At 42.8% G+C, this 20,644-nt stretch overlaps 1 long non-coding RNA gene across 3 annotated transcripts; it reads left to right on the top strand.

Moving 5' to 3' along the window:
- Positions 1-1,848: 1,848 nt before the first annotated feature.
- On the top strand, positions 1,849-19,073 carry LOC118913741 (uncharacterized). 3 transcript variants are annotated; one of them, XR_008994950.1, is made up of 4 exons: positions 1,849-2,726; positions 3,148-3,228; positions 5,041-5,169; positions 5,931-5,957. It is a non-coding gene; the product is annotated as an uncharacterized LOC118913741 (long non-coding RNA). The 3 variants fall into 3 exon arrangements; XR_008994938.1 differs by lacking the exons at positions 5,041-5,169; positions 5,931-5,957 and adding an exon at positions 18,747-19,073; XR_008994944.1 differs by having other exon boundaries at positions 5,041-6,813.
- Positions 19,074-20,644: the final 1,571 nt, after the last annotated feature.

Raw genomic sequence — 20,644 nt, 5'->3', positions numbered from 1 at the left:
ATGGTGACCGTGTTCAGCATCAGTAACTGCCACTTACTATGTGACCGGTAATTACATGACATTGTTTATAAAAGGCAGCCCTGACAGAGACCCTTGGATTTAACCAGCTGCACAAGCTGACTTTATTTACTAGTGTCAGCTCTGTCAACTAAGCAGCAGTAGTAATTTCCTCCAAAGCTAGAAGCTGGGAAAGCTGCACTTATTGTCACGGGCTCTGAAGTGGACTCTCCCTACTGAGGGGAAAGAGACATGCAGTGACATGCCCCTTCAGGAAAGGCTGACTGGAGATGTGCCACTGTGGCTATTTACACAGCCTGCTTACAGACAGATTTCATATCTGGCTTCACAGTTTTAAAATTAAGCTACAATTTAGGTGTGGTAAAATTTACTCTAAGTGAGTGAGTTTTGATAAATATGTATAGTAGTGCAACCACCCCCCTAATTAAGTTATAAAACAGCTCCCTCACTTACGGAATTCTTCCACGCCCCATGAGTCAACTCCCCTCCCACCACCAGTACCTGATGATCACTGATCTGTTTTCTATCCCTAAAGTTTTGCCTTTGTAAGGATATCTTATAAATATCACATAAATGGGAGCATGTAGTATGTAGAACTTTGAGGCTGTCTTCTTTCATTTACCATAATGTTCTCAAGGTTCACCCGTGTTGTAGCTTGTTTCAATAGTTCATTGCTTTTCATTGCTGAATAATATTTCATTGTATGGGTGTAGCACAGTTTATCACACCCACGAGAAGGACATTTGGTCTGTCCCCACCTTTGCATGATTTTGAATGAAATCACCATAAACATTTGCTTAAGGGTTGTTATGTGAACACAGATATTTATTTGTTAGGAGTAGGATTGCTAGGTCATACGGTTAGTATACACTGAACTGTACAAGAAATGGCCAACCTGTTTTCCAAAGTGATTGTACCATTTTATATTCCAGCCAGCAGTGTATGTTTTCCTCTTCTCTAGTACTTGGTATTGTTAGTGCGGTTTTTTAAAGCCATCCTAACAGGTGTGCCGTGGTATCTCATGGCATCTCCTTTAATTTGCATTTCTCTAGTGACAAATGATACTGAGCTCCTTTTCATATGCTTGTTTGCCAGCCATTCAGCTTTTCAGGAGACTGGTTCAAATGCTTCACTCGGGCTTCCTGGTCCGGAGCTGAGGCCGGGGCCCTCGACGGCAGGGCTGTCCGTCTGGTGCCTGCCTGTGTAAGCTGCTTTAGGGGCTCATAGTAACCCCGTGCCCCCTGAGGAAATGGTAGGGGGGAGAGAGTTGGTTACAAAGACCAGTGCAATGCTGCCAGAAGAAAGGGGGTTTAATCGAAATATAGAAGGAGCGAATGTTCTCTCAGCTGGCTCTACAAGACAGAGGAGGACAGACAGGGAGAAGGAAGCCCTGGTTCTGTTTACACCACCGGACGGGCGAAGGTGTGCTCGCTTTGGCGTGCAGGAGAGGAGAAACATCCTGCTGTTCTAGAGGACAGCTCGGCGAGATACCGTCTCCTCGGGCCTCTCTGGAGAAGCAGAAGGGGAGGGATGCTGTGGGGGTGGCGGGCATTGTAAACACAAAGGTGGGGCTGTGCAATGAGACGGGCTGGAGAGGGACTGTGCCTCATCGTCTTTAGCGCTGGTCAGGCTTCCTGAAGAATCTCTCCTTTTGCATATGTGAGGTGACGGCTTTCCTTCTGTGCCGCAGCACGGGGTTTGTGATGATAGTAACATTCACCTCTTGGATCGGTCACGAATGTTCTGAATGTTCTCGGTGCTGCTCGGGCCAAGGGCTCTGTATGTGAGGCGCCACCCAGTTGGCCGCCTCCCTGCTGTCCTGCCCTGCCCTGCCCTGCCCAGCTTTAAGGGCTTCTGTCTGCACAGACGCTCAGTGCTGGGAGGAGGACACCCTGCCACGCTGCTGGAGGTGGGGCCCGAAACGTGGATTTAATTTGCAGTAAGGCAGGCTGGTGCGGGGAGCAGAAACCTGCCACACGCATATGTTCCAAAAGATCACCTCCAAGAGGAAGTGAGTTTGGGACACAGTCACTTCAGCAATAGAGCTAAATTATAATTTTGGGGAAATACCTTCCACAAGCCTCCAGTGGAAGTGGAGCAAGGTGTGCCCCGCTCTCGGCCGTTGGGTGCCCAACTGCAGATGCTTCCCATGCTCCCTAACCTGCCCGGCAGGGGCTGTGAGCTCGTTCTCTTTTGTACACCGGGCTCCCACACACCGTGCCTAACGGTGACAGTGATGGATAAGGCTCAGAAGGGCCGAGAATGCCAGCGGCTGACTCTCTCAAATAGAAAACATGAATTGCTTCCATTACTCTCGTTCTCGCTGAGAGCTCTTTAGAAAACCGTCAGCCGTTCAAAGAACCAGTCTTCAGGCCAGACCCAGTGGGCCCCCAGGAGAGGTGCCCCTTTGTCTGCCTCAGGAGGCTTGTCTGGGTGAAGCACGTGGGACCCGGGCTAGAAATTGCTTTCACTTTCATGATCCTATTCTGAAGATTTATAGATTTTTATTTGCAGGCTTAGAGATGTTCTAGTTTCAAATTCTACTTTTTGCTCAGTGAATGATCCCCCCCTCCCCCCACCCATTATGCTTTCCCTACATTCACAGGGAAGAAGACATCTTCCCTCCCTTTCTGGCACTAATGGCATTCGCAGTCAAAGGTGGTGCTGTGGTTGCAGATACAGGGTAACCACTGGCTCCCTTTACCCAGGTAGGTGGTTTGACCCAGGGCATCGGGTGTGACTGAGCCAGTTCACAGAGCATCACCTGGTGGTTCCTGTTTCACTAGAGAAAGATCTCTGCCGGAAGAGGCCCAGACCAGAGGTCTGTACCTCAAGGGGCCCTAGCTTTACACTGTAAAATCTTTCCCCTCCTCACCCCCACCCAACGTGCACAGCTGGAGTCCCCGCTGTCCTGGAGTCTCAAGCAGACTCACTTGGGCAGAGAATTGCTAGAGAATTTACTGTTCTATGGGGGGCTTCAAACAATGGCTATTCATTTTTGAATGTTGTTTTGGGCACTGCTGCAACACTTAAGTTTTGTTCATTGATTTCTTTAAGTATTTATTATAGTATATTTGCTGTTGTTATAAATCATTTAGATTTACGAGGTGGTGTCTTCATACCCTGCAGAGCCCAAGAATCCTGAAGTCATTATTACGTAAGTTCTGCTCTTAGATGCCCTTGGACGCTGCTCTGCTGCACATACACAGCGTGAGCTCAGGGGAGGTGAGGTTTAGTAGCTGCCTTGTTTTCTTCCTGAACTGGATATAGGTGGGAGGCAAGACTTTTTTTTCTGCTCCCAAAGAACTCTTCCTTTCTGGTAGAGAGAGGAACATAGAGCTAAATATTTAACTAGGAGAACAAACACCAGGAACCTATATAAAACGTGTGGAGAGAAAATTTAAGAATGGGCAAAGAAGTCCTTCTTATACAAAATAATATACACCGATGGAAGAAGCACAAAATTTAGAAAATCAAATTGGAGAAAATAAAAAATTGACTTGTTCTGAATTAATCACTATTAACATTTTGATATATGCCCTTCCCATGAGTATTGAAATGTATGTAGGTTCATTTGCATATGCATATATGTGTTTTCATATTTTATTTTCCCAGAAAAGGTATACTGTGTGTGCTTTATAACTTACTGTTTTAAAACATCAAATATATCACGGCAATCTTTATGTCAATATGTACTCAAACATCATCATAGGGATGTACCACAATTAACCCGAAGAATTCCCTCCTAGGTAGGTCTTCTGTATCAAAATAATCAGCCAGCTAACAAATCCTAAATGATTCTGGCACCAAAGCCCAGAAGAGAGCTTCAGGAATTAGGAAGAAATTAAGTTCAGTGCCAAAGGCTGGAGGGAAAATAACTGCCATGTAGAGTGGGTGAAAGAAACACTGGTTAATGTGTCAAAGAACTAACAAAAGTTAGGATGAGTATACTGGAAATCAGGTAATCGATCTAAAATAATTAAATATGTGACATCAAGGAAAAATATAGTTTTGAAGCTGGATATTTTAATTCTTTTCTTAGGTAGATTGCATAACCTTTTTGAACCTCAGTTTCTTAATCTGTGAAATGGGAATAATTGTTTCTATATCAAAGAGTAACTGCAAACATAAAATAAGGCATTATAGAAGACCCTGAAGAGAGCCTGTCATAAAATAGAATAAGCCCTAAAACTTCTTAGTTCTTGCTCCATGTCTACCATTTGGGGTTCTAGTGTTCTGGGAAACTGTTGGGAAAGGAGAGTTGGACCCCGACCCTGAGAAGGGGTACATGTACTATTTTGCTCTGCTAACGCAAGGGCTGATTGTTTGTAGAAGTGGTCAGAAGTCAGTGAGTTCCATGGAGATGATTTTCAGGTTAAATTAAACTTCTATGGGTCTAAGGCCTTTATGAAATGTTTTTCATCACTGATCTAGTGGGCTGGCAAGCATGATGCAATGCAGTGGTTCTCAGAGTGTGGTTCCCAGACAGCAGCAGCAGCATGTGGGAACTTGGGAACTTTTTAGATTTGCAAATTTTCAGGCCTTACCTCAGACTTACTGAATCAGAAACTCTGGGGATGGATCCAGCAAGCTGTGTTTTAACAAGCCCTCTAGGTGACACTCTGATGTGTGTTGAAGGTGGAGAACAACTAGTTTGACTAGAATCTTGGAAACCAGGAATCTAGGTCTAGGATACACTCTAGCTCCCCAGTTCACCACAGGACCTTGGGCAAGCCCTTTACTTCTTTAAAGGTCCAGCATTCTCACCTGAAAAATGGGAAAATAACATCTTCTTGCAACCTCATATGATTGTTTCATAGACTGAATGAGCTTAAGATGGTGAAAGATGTTCAAATAATGAAGCATATAAATAAAAGGTATACATATTATTCCCTGGCCTTAGTCAGGGCAATGTAGAAAACACCCCTATAATGAAAAATAATTCTGTTTTTATTAACCATTAAAGGCAGAGTCTGTGGCCTATATGAAAAATCTCGCTGAATGCTTTAACAACCCTCGCAGCATTTTCTCCTGCATAAAACCTGAATCCCTGTGCAAGCTCCTTCAGCATCTCAAAGATGTTCTGAGGATGATATCAACCAATGGGAATGAAATATTTTCAGCAAAGTTAAAAGCATTTACCCATGAGAGGTAACATTTATTATTTGTTCTCCTTTGCTGGTTCTTAGTGAAAACAGAGAACAGCAGGTCACCTGTGGGTGCAAACCCTTCATCTACATGAAGAGTGTTATTAAGTTGTCCCTCAGATGTCCCTTCTTTTCAGGCAGACCAGTTCTGCTGTCTCTCCCCTCTGCTCAAAGGCCTTGTTGTTTCCTCTTTTGTCATCTGTTTCTCTTCTCTGAGCCCTTTGCACATTGTTTAGCAACAGCCTTTCCTCAAAATGCTGCCCAATCCTCTAGAGTTCTGGAACGTAGAAATGTGCAGAGAGCCTGTGTTACCATGGGGGTGGTGGTGCTGGGACATGGCCTCATGGTCCTAGCCCACCTCCCTCTACAAACAAAGCACCCCCCTGATGCTTTGGCGCGAGGCTGTGGTCCCTGGGAAAGCTCGGATGCTTCTGGCTTATTCTCTCACTTACCTAGTCATTCGTGTGTTATTTTCCATTTCCCTTGTATGCCATCTTTTCTTCATTTCCCTTGGTGTTCCTGGTGATCTTTTCTAATCTTCCAACATCTTTGATTTCTTTAATAGAAAAATTAATTTAACATATTTATATATGCATAGAAATTTTGAATATATGAGCATAAAAAGATTGGAAGGAGAAACACTAGAATCTTAAAAGTAGTTTTCTCTGGGAAATGAGATTACAAGAGATTTCATTTATTCTCTTCTTGCTTCTCTGAATACATAAATTTTTCTATGATTGACACATCAATTCCTTAATCTTTAAGAAAAAGCAAATTGGAAATTGGAAAATTGACTCCCTGCACAGTCACGGACAACCAAAATCGGAAATGCTTTTGTCAGGTAAGGTCTCACTACCCTACCTAAGTTTATATTCCAGAAGGATACAAACTGTGCTTGGTTGTAGGATGACCAGTTGACCTGGTTTGTCTAAGTCTGTCTCAGTTTTAGTGCTGAAAGTTGGCAAACCAGGACCATTTGCCTCTCCCTACCCCTCAGATCTCTGTGTCTTCTTTCCTGTTGGACCACCCCGGCTACCTTCTGGTCTCTGTATGGTACTTCTCATATGTATCTTGCTATGCCATGACTGGGGAGGGTCAGCTCAGTTGGACCTTGAGGACAGGAAGAAGCTTCCGAAGCATCCTTTGAGTCTGTTGATTCAAGTGAGGCTTAGCAGTAGAGGACAAATGTGAAGAGGCCATTGAACAGAACTCCCTACCCAGAAGAGGCAATGAGAGCAAAGCCTTCCAGATGCCAGGAAAAGATGGAGTCTCAGGGAAAGAGTCAATGCTGCTAAGGGAGCTGTTGAGAGTGCTCCTTTCCTGGTTCTTAAAAATTTGTGGTAATGTCTCTCTCTGGGGAAGGAGGGAGGGAGGGCGGACAGAGAGGAATTAACAGTCCAGGCCCTCTTCTCCTTGATGTAAATTATTTAGGGACTTCTGTTAGCTTTATTTTACTTTAAATATGTTCTCCCTTTTACTTTAAATATGTTCTATTTACCTATCTAGAGATCTAAGTTTACAAAGGTTTTAGTCAAAATCAGTGGTACTCAATTCTGGCTGCACAAGAAAATCACCTGAGAAGTTCCTGAAATGCTAAGGGCTCACCCTAGACCACTAAATTTAGAATCTCTAACAAGGGAACCAAAGGAATTTATATATACATATACATATATATATATGTGATGTTATAATTGCACAAAATACATAATGTAGAAAGGAATTTTTACATACAATAAGTACATTTTATATGTAATCATATGTAATCATATACATTATATTATTTACAGTATTATATACAAATCCCTTTATATACATTATATGTACTCATATCATATGTATATAAAGAATTTTACACAATTACATATAATATGTAATTATATACATATATAATACACATTATATTAATTATATAAAATTCCTGTATATATTATACATAGTATGTAATTATATTATTACATACATATAAATATCTAAGGCAATTTTTATGATGTATAATAGATCATGATTAATATTATATATGATTATATATTGTATATACAATATATGTAAATTTCTTATACATATGTATTACTTGTAATAATAAAAATATATACATGTATACACAAATTCCTTGGGTTTCCTTAAGTTCCCTCCCTAGAACCTTCCTTCTTTCCTCTCCGCCCTCACCCTCTTGAGAAGCGTTACCACAAAGCAATATCTTTCATCTATCTACCTATCTATCTATCTATCATCTATCTATATCTATCTATCTATCTATCTATCTATCTATCTATCTATCTATCTATCTATCTATCTATCTATCATCTATCTATCTATCTATCTATCTATCATCTATCTATCTATCTAAAATCTTCTCAGGGAAGTCTAGCCACAGCTGAGAATAATTGATTCAGATACTTACTATGTGCAATAATGGAGCTGACTGAAGGACACGTGGGGGCAAGGAGGCCACAGGTCCTTCCCACAAAGTGAATAAGTGTGGCAGGCAGTAAGGTGTGCAGAGGAGAAACAATTTGTAGAGATATGAAGGTCAAGGAAATGGTTCAAGAATGGGCCAGAAGCCCATTGTTTAATGTTCAGGACTCCAGAAATCTTTCTCCAAGTGAACAGGAAGTGTCTTTTGTAGGTGCTGCTGATTCAATGAGAGGTTGTGGAGGATTCAGTGTGGGCCATGGGGCCATGGAGTCCAGTGCGTCAGGCTGAGGGGTCAAGCAAGTACAAATGTCAGAGGGAATGAAGGTGAACCAGGAGGGAACACTGACTAGTATACTTGACCAAAATTGAAATAAAAGGGTTGCTCCATTCTTGGTGAGAAAACAAAGTACCAGCTCAGGGAGGCACGGTCTCCCTTGAGGGACTGCTTAAGTGAGTTGTTGACCACTGTGGTTTGTTTTTAACTGTTGTGCTCAGCATCTGTGGGCGCCAAGCTGTGTCCACCCAAAGCAGCTGCACGGATGAGTTGCTGCCTGGCTGGGGGCTAGGACATTGTGTTCCCAGCAGGTGTTTAAATACACAAGAGACATCAGTCAAGGATTTCAACATCAGCCTATACTTTCCCGCACGGGGCAGTCTGGGATCCAGATGGATTTACTTGAGGGTCAGGTGTGCGTAGGTAGGGCAGGTACATGCAGACTGGCTGGAGAAAAGCAATGAGCTGCACACGTGTTTGCTTCATCTTTCCCCCGAAGCTCTCGCCAGCCTGTGGGAGGTATGAGCAGCAGCTGGGAGGCAAAGGGAGCCATCAAGAGCGAGAGGCCCCTCTGACCCTCAGCTCTCAGTCCACAGGCTCTAAGCTAGTGGTTCAAAGCTCTGCCTTACAATGCAGTCACCTAAGGATTCCTTAAGACAGCATCCCCAGGGATTCTGACTTAACTGATTTGATGTGGGATCGGAGATAGTCAATTATTTAAATATTCTCTGGGTGCTTCCAAAGTGTAGCCAGGGTGAGAACCACTGATTTTAGCTTTGGTGGGTAACCAAATGGGTGGTCAGTTGGAAATAGACTGGTGGGTGAGGGGAGGGGGTGGCAAAGGGATCAGAGGGCTTTGTCTACCCAGCACAAGGACATTAAACCTGGAATTGGTCCAAGAGCTGGTTTTTATTTTGCCCTTTTGGCCTATTGCTCTTTTCAGTTCTACAATTCTTAATGTTTTAAAATGTCTATTTTTATTTTGGAATCTCAAATTTAGTCAGAATCACCTGGAGAACTTTAAATAGATTGCTGGGCCCCACACCCAGGGTTTCTGATTTGGCAGCCCTGGGGGTCCCCAGTCATGTGCATTTCTAAGAATTTCCCAGGTCATGGTGGCGTTGCTGGTCTAAGAACCATACTTTGAGAATTGCTGGTCTTAATCTGTCATTTCATCTTTTCACTATTTAGTTCTCTGGATTTAATGTTTCAGTTAGATCTTAATTTTCCTCAGACTTTAGTTTCCTCTTCTCATAAAACTATGATGTTTTTAATTTTTTCTTCTTTTATATTTTATTTAGATTTTTCTTACCACCTTTAATTCTGATGTGTACTCCATTTTATTTTGTTAGTCATTTTTTTATTTGCCTTTTTGGTCAATATGACAGACACTGTTAGTTGCTCACCAAGAATCATTTTATTCTCCCTTTCCTGTTAACCAGACCCCATTTTTGTTGAGGTATTGGGTAGCCATGTGCCTCATGAGCCTGTCTCAGGGGTGACTCTCCTTTTTTTTCCAACTTTATTGAGGTGTAATTGACAGAATTGTAAGGTACTTAAAGCATACCTTGTGATGATTTGATATATGTACACATTGTCATAGGGTTCTTCCCAGCTACTTAATTAATGCATCCATCACCACTTCCTATATTTATACTGCGTGTGTGTGTGTGTGTGTGTGTGTGTGAACATTTAACCCTACTCTCTTAGCAAATTTCAATTATATGATACAGTATTAGCAGGGGTGACTTTTGATTAGGCTAAATTGATAAAGGTAATTGCATTTCCCTTGCCAGTGAGTGACATAAAAATGGCAATGAAATGGGAAGGGAAGTCAGCTGGTGGGTCTCTGGGGAAGTTGTCCTTATAACGGACTCAGAAGCATTCTCTGCGTCAGATTTCGATTGTTATGTGACAGTTTGATCTTTGGTAGCCATCAGCGTCTCTGATAGAATAAACCTCAGGACAGAGGTTAACACTTTGAAGATGGCAGAGCAGAAAGATAGAAGGACCCAGGTACTGATGCTGGCTTTGAGCTACTGAACCACTGGACCTGCCTTCCCTCTAGACTTTTTGTTATGTGAGATGCTCTTTGCTTAAGCTGTTGAAAGTTAAGTCTTCTGCTTCTTGAAGCCAAAAGCATCCTAAATGATACATGTTCTCTTAACCATCTTAAAATTATTTGTTGATATTTTGTGCATATCTCATAATAAATTCCTTAAGATCGGGAATCATCATTTTTTTATTTTTTTGCATTTAAAAAAATACTTCATTTTTTAAAGAAGTTTTAGATTCACAGCAAAATTATGGAGATACAGAGATTTCCCACATACCCCTGTCCCCACATATGCATAGTTTCCCCATGGAAACATCCCCCACTAGAGGGATACATTTGTTATGATCGAACAACCTACATTGATACATCATTATTACCCAGAGTCCATAGTTTACATCAGGGCTCACTTTTGGTGGTGTACATTTTAGAGTTTGGACAAATGTACAGTGACATAAATCCACTATGAGAGTATCATACACAGTGCTTTCATTGCCCTAAAAGTACTCAGTGTTCTGCCACCAAACCCTAGCAACTTGCAATCCTTTTACTGTCTCTGTAGTTTTGCCTTTTACAGAATGGCGTGTAATTGGAATCATACAGAATTAAGTTCTTAATGTAAGCATTTAAGTTTCCTCCATGTCTTTTCAGGGCTTGATAGCCTTTTTTCAGTGCTGAATAATATTCCATAGTCTGGATATGTCATAGTTGATTAACTCACCTACTGAAGGACATCTTGGTTGCTTCCAAATGTTGGCCACTATGAATAAAGCTGCTATAAACATCTGTGTGCAGAGGTTTTTGTGTGCACATCCATTTTCAGCTCTTTTGGGTAAATAGCAAGGAGCATGATTCTTATCTTATATGGTAAGAGTTTGTTTCATTTTGTAAGAAACTGCCAAGCTATCTTCAGAAGTGGCTATACCACTTTGCATTCCTACCAGCAACAAATAAAAATTCTTTTTGATCTATATCCTCACTAGCATTTGGTATTACCAATGTTCCAGATTTGGACCATTCAGTATATCTACTTTGGTGAGGTGATTGTTAAGGTCTTTGGCCTATTTTTTAATTGAGTTGTTTGATTTCTTATTGTTGAGTTTTATGAGTTCTTTGTGTATCTTGGATAACAGTCTCTAATCAGTTGTATCTTTCATAAATATGTTCTCCCAGTCTAGGTTTTGTCTTCTAATTCTCTTGATATTGACTTTTGAAATGATGACATTTTATGTGGAGTTTTCCCAGGATCTTGAATACATCATTGTTTGAGAGAAAAAACTATTTCATTTCCATAAACATTGACTTACTTTCTGTGAAGTAAATGCTAATCACTGGGAACACTAAAATGAAAATAAGCATGTAACAGTTCTGATAGTTCAAAATAAAAACAAGACATCTGACCATGTTAAGAGAAAGGGGGGTTATTGTGAGAATACACGTGGTTGGACCTCACAGCCGAGGGCCCATTCACTCCTTGTCTGCACTTACTGACCCGCATGGTCTGTCTCACAGGCCTCGCCTACCTCCAGGATTGTGAGTTCTGTCCTTCTCCTTTCTCCCACCACCTGGCCAAAGAGCCAAGAGTCCTTTAGTCCAGATTTCAGAGAGTTACATTTAGATTCATTCATTATCATCTGTATAGGGCAAAAGCCCTCAGCCCCACTACATTGTGGGTCACTGGACTGCTTTGGGTCAAGAGCCACCTTTGGTCAGCCAGTGGTTATCTCAAGACAATAAAATATCCTGATGCATCTCCCCTGAAGCCACAGGAGGAATTTAGGAATGAAAGACGCCATGACTAGCGTGTTTAAAAGGGAAATAACTCCAGAACTGCTCTCTCAGTCCCTGCTGTAATATCGCTGTCCTGTCGGGTTTCTGTGCTTCAGCGAGCTGTTAATGATTTCCATCAGATTTAAATCATAAAGTAACATAGGATCAAAGTCTCTCTTTTAGAATCAGCAATGACTCTTAAACCTGTTTGGGGGAAAAGAAATGGAAATGAAGTTATCAGGGCTAAAACAAAAGTGTGCTCTATAGGAACAAATAATCCACAATGTCATAATTTCCTGGGGACTGATAATATTTAGAAACATTAAATTAACTAGTTAAGATAAAAACAATTTTTGAAGTAATGTTGTGTTCTTTTTTTCTTCATAAGGCCAAATATTACTGTAGAGGCAATTATATTCCCAGAGCAAGAGGTTATCGCATTGGCATAAACTTCACCAAGAATGAACAGTTACCAGGAAGATTGATTAGGTTCCTGTACTTACTTAAATGGAAGTTTTACATTTTTAAACAGGAAAACACAGTTGTGATTTTGGAATCATTCTCTGGAAAAAATTGTAACTTATCTTCATTAACTTGCAAAAGAGTGACTCTGGAAAGATAGAGTGGGTGACACTTTCTGCCATCTACTTATTTGTATCTTTTAGTGTTTTTATGGTGAGCATGTATCACCTGAGAAATAGTAAAACTATTATATTAATGTGTAAACTGTAAGTAATTAAAAGGAAAAGACAGCAATTTATTTGGTGTAGTACCAACATTGTGCTATAAATAATACACGCTTTCCTTTCTAATGCCTTTGAGGGTGATGATCTCTGTTCCAGAGTCAGCAGGTGTAAATGACACTAGATACCCTTTGAACACACTGTAGCCTATTTTGATTCATTTGAATTTAGAATTGTGGTAATATAACTATTTGGGTTAGTGTCAGATGAGGCCACTCATATGAGTAATTTGTGCTATGACTTCACTTACTATGTACTGAACAGGCACCCAAAAGCAGAGCAGGGTGATATTTTCATTGCCCCCCATTTCCCATGAGCTGTTTCACCCAAACTGTAGCAAAGCACCCAGTCGTCAGTGAAAACTCACTAACATCAAGGGCAATGCTAGGGCAGGAGGAATAAATGTTATTTAAAAGAAAATGTTCTTCATGGAGCAGACTTAATAAAATAACAGTCAAGACATGTTACTATTGCCCTTAAAAATGCCCAGGGTTCCCTATTGCCCACAGAATCCAGTTCCGGTCCTCACTCGATCTCCAGGACCCTGTCCCAGCCTTCCTTTCCAACTGGGCTGCCCACCGCATCTCTTACACACTGCACTCCTTAACCATGTGAGATCGCCCTTTCCTGAGCAAGCCAAGCACTTCCAGACCTTTGTAATATCAAAAGTCCTCCTGTGGTCAACAACAAAATGTGACCAGGAGCCATTACCAAAGAAAAGCACTATAGCTATTTCATAACATTTGAATAATTTTCCATTAGTTTCTTCTAATTGTTTAGCTGGAATTGAGACCTTTCTACTTTTTGCTTCAACAGCTGCCCCCTTCCCCAAGTCACCTTCTGGAGTATAGAACATAGTCACTCACCCATTCAGTGTGAAGTTGACTGCAGTGTGTCACATGGAGTCTGTCACAGTGACAGAGCATGGAGCAAGGGCCAAAGATTTTCAGCTGTGTGACCTTGAGGCAGTCCCTGGACTTCCACTTCCTCAACTCCTATAGGCAAATAAACTTGCCTCCTTCAAGGTTTAGGGTGAGGGGCAAATGGGTAAACTCTAAGGCCCGCAACAGCGTGAGGTGTTAACATCTCATCTCACTAAACCTCAGTTTCACGTCAGTTTAGCACAGGTTTCTCAGCCTCTCCACTCTTGACACTTTGGATAGCTGAACAAGTCTTCTTTTGGGTGGAGGGTGCTGGCCTGTTTGTTGGGCGAAGTCTACCCACTAGATGCCAGTGCTGCCACCAAGTGCCACCAAGAATGTCTCCAGACATTGCCCAATGTCTCCTGGGGAGAAAATCGCCCCTAGTTAAAAACCACTGGTTTCGCCTGAGCTTTTAGAGTTGTATTCTGGTCTCTCTCTAGCTCCAACCATGGTCTTTTCTTTTCAAATAAACACGGTCTTTAAAAATTCCATGTTGGGATGTCTTCCCTGTCTCCCCACCAAACTTTGTAAAGATGTTTTTGCAGCTGTCCTTGTGTGGACTTAGTAGCTTCCCAGATTCTGTTCACAGAGTCTCCTGGAGCAGAACTTCATTTCCTGGGCACTGGACTCAAAAACACTTCCTCTTCTCTAATTAGCCCTTCTATTTTTATTTATTGGATACTTCAACTTGGACATGAAATTTCTCTAAAAAGATCCAAGGTTTTTCATCGCGTTCTCTCTCCTTTTCCGCATAGGATCACAGACCTACCCGGGGCCTAACAGTCATTCCATAATTGTAAATCTCCTTTTCTCCTCACACATTATTTTTAGTGTGTTTTTTTAATACTATGAAGGTAATACTTGGCATTATATCTTTTTTTTCAAATTGTACTGAAGTGTGTCCTCTGAGGAAGTCTGTCCCCTTCATTTCCCCTCCCCTGCCCCTCAACCCCCTCTCACCCAGCTTTCAACGTTCCTCTGCAGAGATAACACTGCTAGTCCCTCGAGCCCATCCTTCCAGTTTTCTGTCCATATGCAAGCATGTTTTATTTTTCACAGCTTTCTCTTGTTTGTGTGTGAAGACAGTGCTTTTTCTCTTACTCTGTCCCTGGCCAGAATAATTCTCACTCCCTAAATACAGTCAAAGAGGAGGTTTTATTCGTGTTCTAAAGGTATAAACACAGACTCCCTTCCTGCCACAGCCCACAGGAGAGCCACAAGTGCCAAAATTGCCTGACAGCCGAAATGAGCCTCCAGATGTTGACAAGCAAACTCCTTCAGGTACTGACACACAAATGTCAAAATCTCCATTCTATTGTGTTTGATTTTTTTTTTTTTTAAAGAAAAGAGACTACATGTTTTGCAAAGGACCCTGAGGAGACAAGATGGACAGGTTTAGGCAATGGAAAAAAAAATTCTTTTACACCAGAGGAGGAAAATTTAGGCAGGGTGTGCACTGGGGCTCATTCCAGGGAAGTCTCCCTTGCAGAGTTCATCAGTTAAACTCCTGGCAGGGAACCAGAATTAATTTGTTTCTGATTTGGTAACTTGTGACCATTTAAAAAGGCAGGTACCCACGTACAAAGAAGATATTTTTTAAAAAGTTCCCATTTGAATAAGGACTGTTTTTAGATCTTTCTCTAATTCTTTGGTTCATTCAAGAACAAAGCCTGGGGCCTTGGACTTCCAGTTCTTAACCCAGAGAATCCACATTGATTGGCTTTAGGCTCTCTTGTGTGGCAGAGCTTTGAATTGGATGAAGTCATAAAGTTAGACATCAGTCCTGTTTCCCATGGTCAATTAGGATGGAAAGAGCTTGTTTATATTACAGAATCCAAATATCAAATGATAAAAGTCATGAGGAGAGCTAAAATGCTACAGGTGTTATCAGTGTACTTCTTCCCCAATAAACACTGCTATGAACACTGTTTCTAGCACAATTGTCCAGGGACTCAGAAACCCAGGCATGCCATGGGTAATAACACAGCATGACTCGGCTCTATATATTTCTGGCTATGGATTGAGCAGTGGTCTTACAGGAAGAGGAAAAAAAGATGACAGTGGTGAGTTTTAAGTATGCACAGTGCTATCTTTACTGTGAGCAGTATGGAGTAACAGCCACATTTCTCAAAACTTCCCTGCTTTGCCAAAAGCAGCGCTTATTTTCTTCTCTGACTTTCTCTTTTGGGCTTGCAAGTTGTGAATGAAGACTCTCAGGAGATATATTAGCCAGGTATTGTTGCACTATTGCTATGTAAAAAAGAAAAAAATCCTAAATCTCTCCATAGCTTATTATCATAAACATTTATTTTCACATTCATGTCTATTGCCTGAGATTTGGCTGATCTAGGCTAGAATCCAGGTTTCTGATCTTGTTGAGGTTTGCTTCACATCACGGAGCTCATGATCTCAGCTCACAGAAATGCAAGATCACAGTAACATGAGAAGACAAGCCAGATTATGTATGGCCCACGCTGAGCACACTGTCCCCTCCACCCATATTTCTTTGGTCAGAGCAAGTCCAACATGGCCTGTCCCAGCACCAATGAGGCAGGGAAGTAAACAGTACCAAGAGAGTGGAAGGAACCTCCAAGTCACAAGGACATGTACGTAATACATATACTCAGAGAAAGCATAAAGAACTGGGAACATGATCGAATCTACTGTAAAGAATTGCCCTTTTTCACAAAGAGAGAACCTAATGATGAAATATATGAGTAAGTGACCTCTTCCCATGCAGTGGAGCCGAGGCTGACCTTTGGGTATTGAAACGTGGTTACTGACCTCAGGGCCCAGGGCCCAGGGCCCTGTGTGGCTGGAGATGAAATGGCCATCACTGCAGACTGGGAGACCTTCCTTCCTAGCTGCAGATAAGCTGTGTGTCCTGCTGCTTCACAAACAGTGAAGGAACACTGCATCTTTCTTCCCCAGGTACTTGCCTGCTTATTTCGTTCCTCCTGCCCCAACTCCACAACTGTTGTACTTCTCCACCATGTCCCAAGTCCACCATGTTTACAGCTGCTCCATTTCAACCCAATAATCCTCAGCTGTTCAGCATTCTGGGAGTCCCCTGTCCTTCATTTCCATGTAACCCAGGGCTGCTACATTGCTGTAAATGTATCCAGTGTTTCTGGATCTCAGTGAGGAAGGAAAGGCTTGAGAACCTGGCTGGGTTGTTTGTAGCAGTTCCTGTTAGAAGCCAAGGTCTAGCTTTCCTCTGAAAATGTTTATATGAGTTGGCTCCGAAAGAATCTTGTAGACTCATAGAATATGAGTGCTAGGGGCTTTAGAGATCATCTAGGCAGCCCCACGGGTTTACAGAGAAAGCAAATGAGGCCCAAGAATCTAATTAGTGGAAGAACAAAGCCTGGGGCCTTGGACTTCCAGTTCTTAACCCAGTGGACCCACAGTGTCTCATCACATCCATCTTTTCCCAGGGGGAGTTAGTTGCATGGTTATTGAAATTATTATGAACATATGTGACAGAATACTAGATGAAATTTTATAAACATATGGATTTGGGGGCCCTGGACCCTCTCTAAAGCCATGTAAAGACCCCACTACTAACAAATCAGACTATATGGCCTAGGAAAGAGGTCTCAGCTAAAATGCAAAGACAAATAGAGAATTAATTTTTGGCTTTTGATCTTCTAAGGGCCAAGGACCAGAGTTGCATTTTAGAGAAAGTCCTCCCTACCAGCTCTGGCATTCATTCCCAAGGCAATCTCAGAGAAGAGTGGGGGATGGAGGGAGTGGAAAGGGAGAACCCTGAAAAAACTGAAGTTAATTCTGAATAACTGAGAAATCACTCACCTGACTGGTTGTATGTGTAAGTGACCGTATTCAGTTTACCACTACCAGGACTGAAATTCAACACTGATGCTATGTTACCATTTTTCCATACCTGAGTGTGCAAACTGAATTTTATGTCTGTAGTCAAATTTACCAAAAAGATTGGGAAGGACTTAACCATGGAGTAATTTTGTTTTGCTTATATGTATTTTTAATTTTTTCACAATACACATGTACTGTTTCTGTAATAAAAAAATATGTTATTTTAATTTAAAAATAATCACCTCCCACCCTTCACCACTCTTTCTTACCTGATACAGATCTTTTCACCTCTCACTTATTTCAGGCACTAGCCATGTACTGTGGCACTGGGAGTTTCTCCTGCCAGCATCTTTCCTAATTCTGTTATAATTTGCTATTTCCCCCAAACCTTTGTGCCTTTGTGTTTTCTAGTTTCACTGGTGTTGAGGTCTGAGGATAGCTGGCCAGGCTATCAGCAACTGTGAATCTGGAAAGTCCAGTTAGAAAGAAAGACAAAGAAAAGAAAAAGCCCTGGGACTACAGATGTGCATTTCTCATTCTGAAATGGACTTTGGTACAGAGACTGTGGGTTTATTAATGATGTATGTCCTACTTCAAACATACTTGAAGAAACTTCAGGAAAAAAAATTACCAAGATATGATCTGATAAAAATCTAAACAGCAGTGGAAGGAAGTTTAGTTCCTTTTAGCAGGCGTGGGAGGCCCAAATGACTAAGATGGGGGCAGTTGGGTGGGGGTGAAGCCGTCAGATCTTCTGGGTATTTTCTGATGGGTGTTGTTGGGGTGCGGGTGGAGGAAGGGCCCTTAGCCCAGCTCTGGGCAGGGGGACTCTTCAGGGAAGGCTCCCTGGTGGAGATGGCTCCCGAACTAAGTCCTGAAAGATGAGTTCGAGTTAGCCAGGGAAAGAAATGTTCCTAGAAGGAGTAAGAAAACCTGGGTTGAAGAAAATTATACAACCAAGCTTTACTTTTAGTTCCACCCTTACTAGCAAATGGGGCAGAAAGGGCAAATATGATGTGCTATCTATTTCTTACTATTTGAGAAAACGGAAGTGCCTTTTCAGGAGTGAAAAATGAAGCTCTAGAAGACTGATCGTTAAGTTTTATCATGTATAAACATCCCTCCAAATTTCCTTAGAAATGCAGAGCTCTGGACCTCAGCTCCAGTGATTCTGACCAAGAGTTCCGAGTGGAGTTTCAGGACTCTGAATTTTAACAAGCTTCCCCAAGTAATTACGATGTAGGTGCCCCCTCCAACCCACTTCAAAAAAATTCTGCTGTAAAATGAATTTATTTGCTTATTCATTCATGCGTTCTTTCCAAAAAGTATTAAGCATTGTCCTAAATCCTGGAGAGAGACGGGGAAGCAAGCCTGGAAAGCCCCTGCCCTCAGGGAGGCTGGGCAGTCAGAGGAGGAATCTGCCATCTCCCAGAGGGCCCTCCAGGCCTGGACTCCGCACCTGGGCCCTCAGAAATCGCCACTCCAGCTCCTAACCACATCTTTCTCTTTTTCATTTTTGGTGACCAAGCTGTCCATGTAGGCCCTGGAGAGTCTGTCTGTCTGTCACAGAGGCAGTCTGGCTAAGGCCTGTGATGGAAGCCCTAGAAGTCTTCAAACCCTGAAGTAGCTCCTCCGAATGACCAGCTCAGCGGCGTGCGACCAGGGTCAGCAGCCAGGATATGGGGACAGAGACCACTGAGGCTTCTGAAAAGTGCAGAGGGCTGGTCAAGGTGAGCCTGGGCATGCAGGCACCCAGCTTTGAAGATGCAATTCTATGGTCTAAATGTTTGTGTTCCCCCAAATTCAGACCTTGAAGCGCTAACTCCCAATATGATGGCATTTGGAGATGGGGTCTTTGTCAGGTAATGAGGGCAGATGGGGTCACAAGAGTTGTGTCCTCACAATGGGATTAGTGCCCTCATAAGAAGAGAGCACCTGCTCTCCATTGCTGTCATAGGAGGACACAGGAAGGTGATGGCCTATGAAACATGAGGGCTCTCAGACTTCCTGGTCTGATCTCAGATTTCCAGCCTCTAGAACTGTGAGAAAATAAGTGTCTGTGCTTAAGCTGTGTAGTCTATGGTATTTTGCATGGTAGCCTGAGATAAGACACAGAATTGTGGCCAACCCCTCTCCCAGTGTGGCTTCTCTGCACACTCTGGGGTCCTGTTTAATCCTTGTGTCCCAGCCCTTCTCCCTGCCTTCCTTCAGAACCTGGGACTTCAGCCTGCTCTCTACACCCTCCTCACCTGCTTCAAAGTGGTTTCAGGTCCACTAGTTACTATTGCCTTGTCTGTGGGAGGGCCACCTTGTTAAGCAAACAATGCAGAGCCATAACTACTACCAGCTAGCATTTAGACAGAGAGAAGCCTCAGAAAGTGTGTGGGTGTGAGTTTGTGGGTATGTGTGTGAGTATGCATGTGGGTATGTGTTGAGAGTCTGAATATACAAAAGGGACAATGGCCAGACCATATATCCATACATCTACTTCTATATATATACACATACATACATACATGCAGAGCTCTGCCCCCATTCTGCAGCATACAGCTCAGGAAGCCGGCCTCTCATAAAGCAAAGGAGCAGGAAGTGAGGCCCTATCTCTAGGAACTGGTCCCTGAAGCCAAACAATAGTCCCTGTAACAATCCGCTCTGCTTTTATTCTCCTCACTGCCAGTGTAGGGGAAGCCAAATAACGCCCCTCACCAATGGCTGGAGCTAAGCACTAGAACTCGCTGCTCGTTCCCCAGGCCAACTGCCTCCTATCGCAGCACACCTGAAGCCTTCCCTTTTCTTCCCTGCAGAACCGTCCCAGTCCTTTGCCTGCTTCGAGTCTCTGCCAGAGCCCAAGCGCTGGGGGCTGACTCCCTTGCTGAAGCAAGCTTAAAATGTATAACCCGTGCTTGTTCTCATTTCGTCGGTCTTCATGCTCTTCATGCATTTCCACAAGGTGCCTGAGTGTGTGTAAGCGTTTGTATATGAGCCTGTGCATGTGGGAGGGAGCTGTGTGTTTGTGTGTGTGGCTGAGTGTGTCTTAGTGTGCGTGTGTGAGTTTGAGAGTGGCAAGGTCGGAGCGTAAGGAGGAATATAGAGGGAGCCTGCGCTCCCCGTGAGATCCTGTCCCTTCTGGGTTTGCCCCCTCGGAGTCCCCATTTCAGACCTGCTGGGTGGGAACAAGGGGGAAGGCCAGAGGAGGTGACTGAGAGGCACTTCTTTTATACAGAGTTGACTGTAAAAGCCGGACTCTTTTGTTAAGGTAATGGCGAGCCCCTAGACCCCTAGGTAGGGCCTTTGTCCTCATGCCCTCCTGGGCGTGGCACGGCCTGGCCTCGGGCATTTCCTTGGCAAAGGTACTTCAGTACCTCCTCTTTTTTTAGTGAGGAACTCAGTGGCAGGCACCACGCTGAGGTCACCTTGCCTGGGTGCCCGCCTTCGCCCCAGAGGCTCCCGGTGCCTCAGGGTGGTGT

This window comes from Manis pentadactyla, chromosome 1 (assembly GCF_030020395.1).
Source record: "Manis pentadactyla isolate mManPen7 chromosome 1, mManPen7.hap1, whole genome shotgun sequence".
NCBI lineage: Eukaryota > Metazoa > Chordata > Mammalia > Pholidota > Manidae > Manis > Manis pentadactyla.
This window is presented reverse-complemented; position numbering and strand designations above follow the sequence as displayed.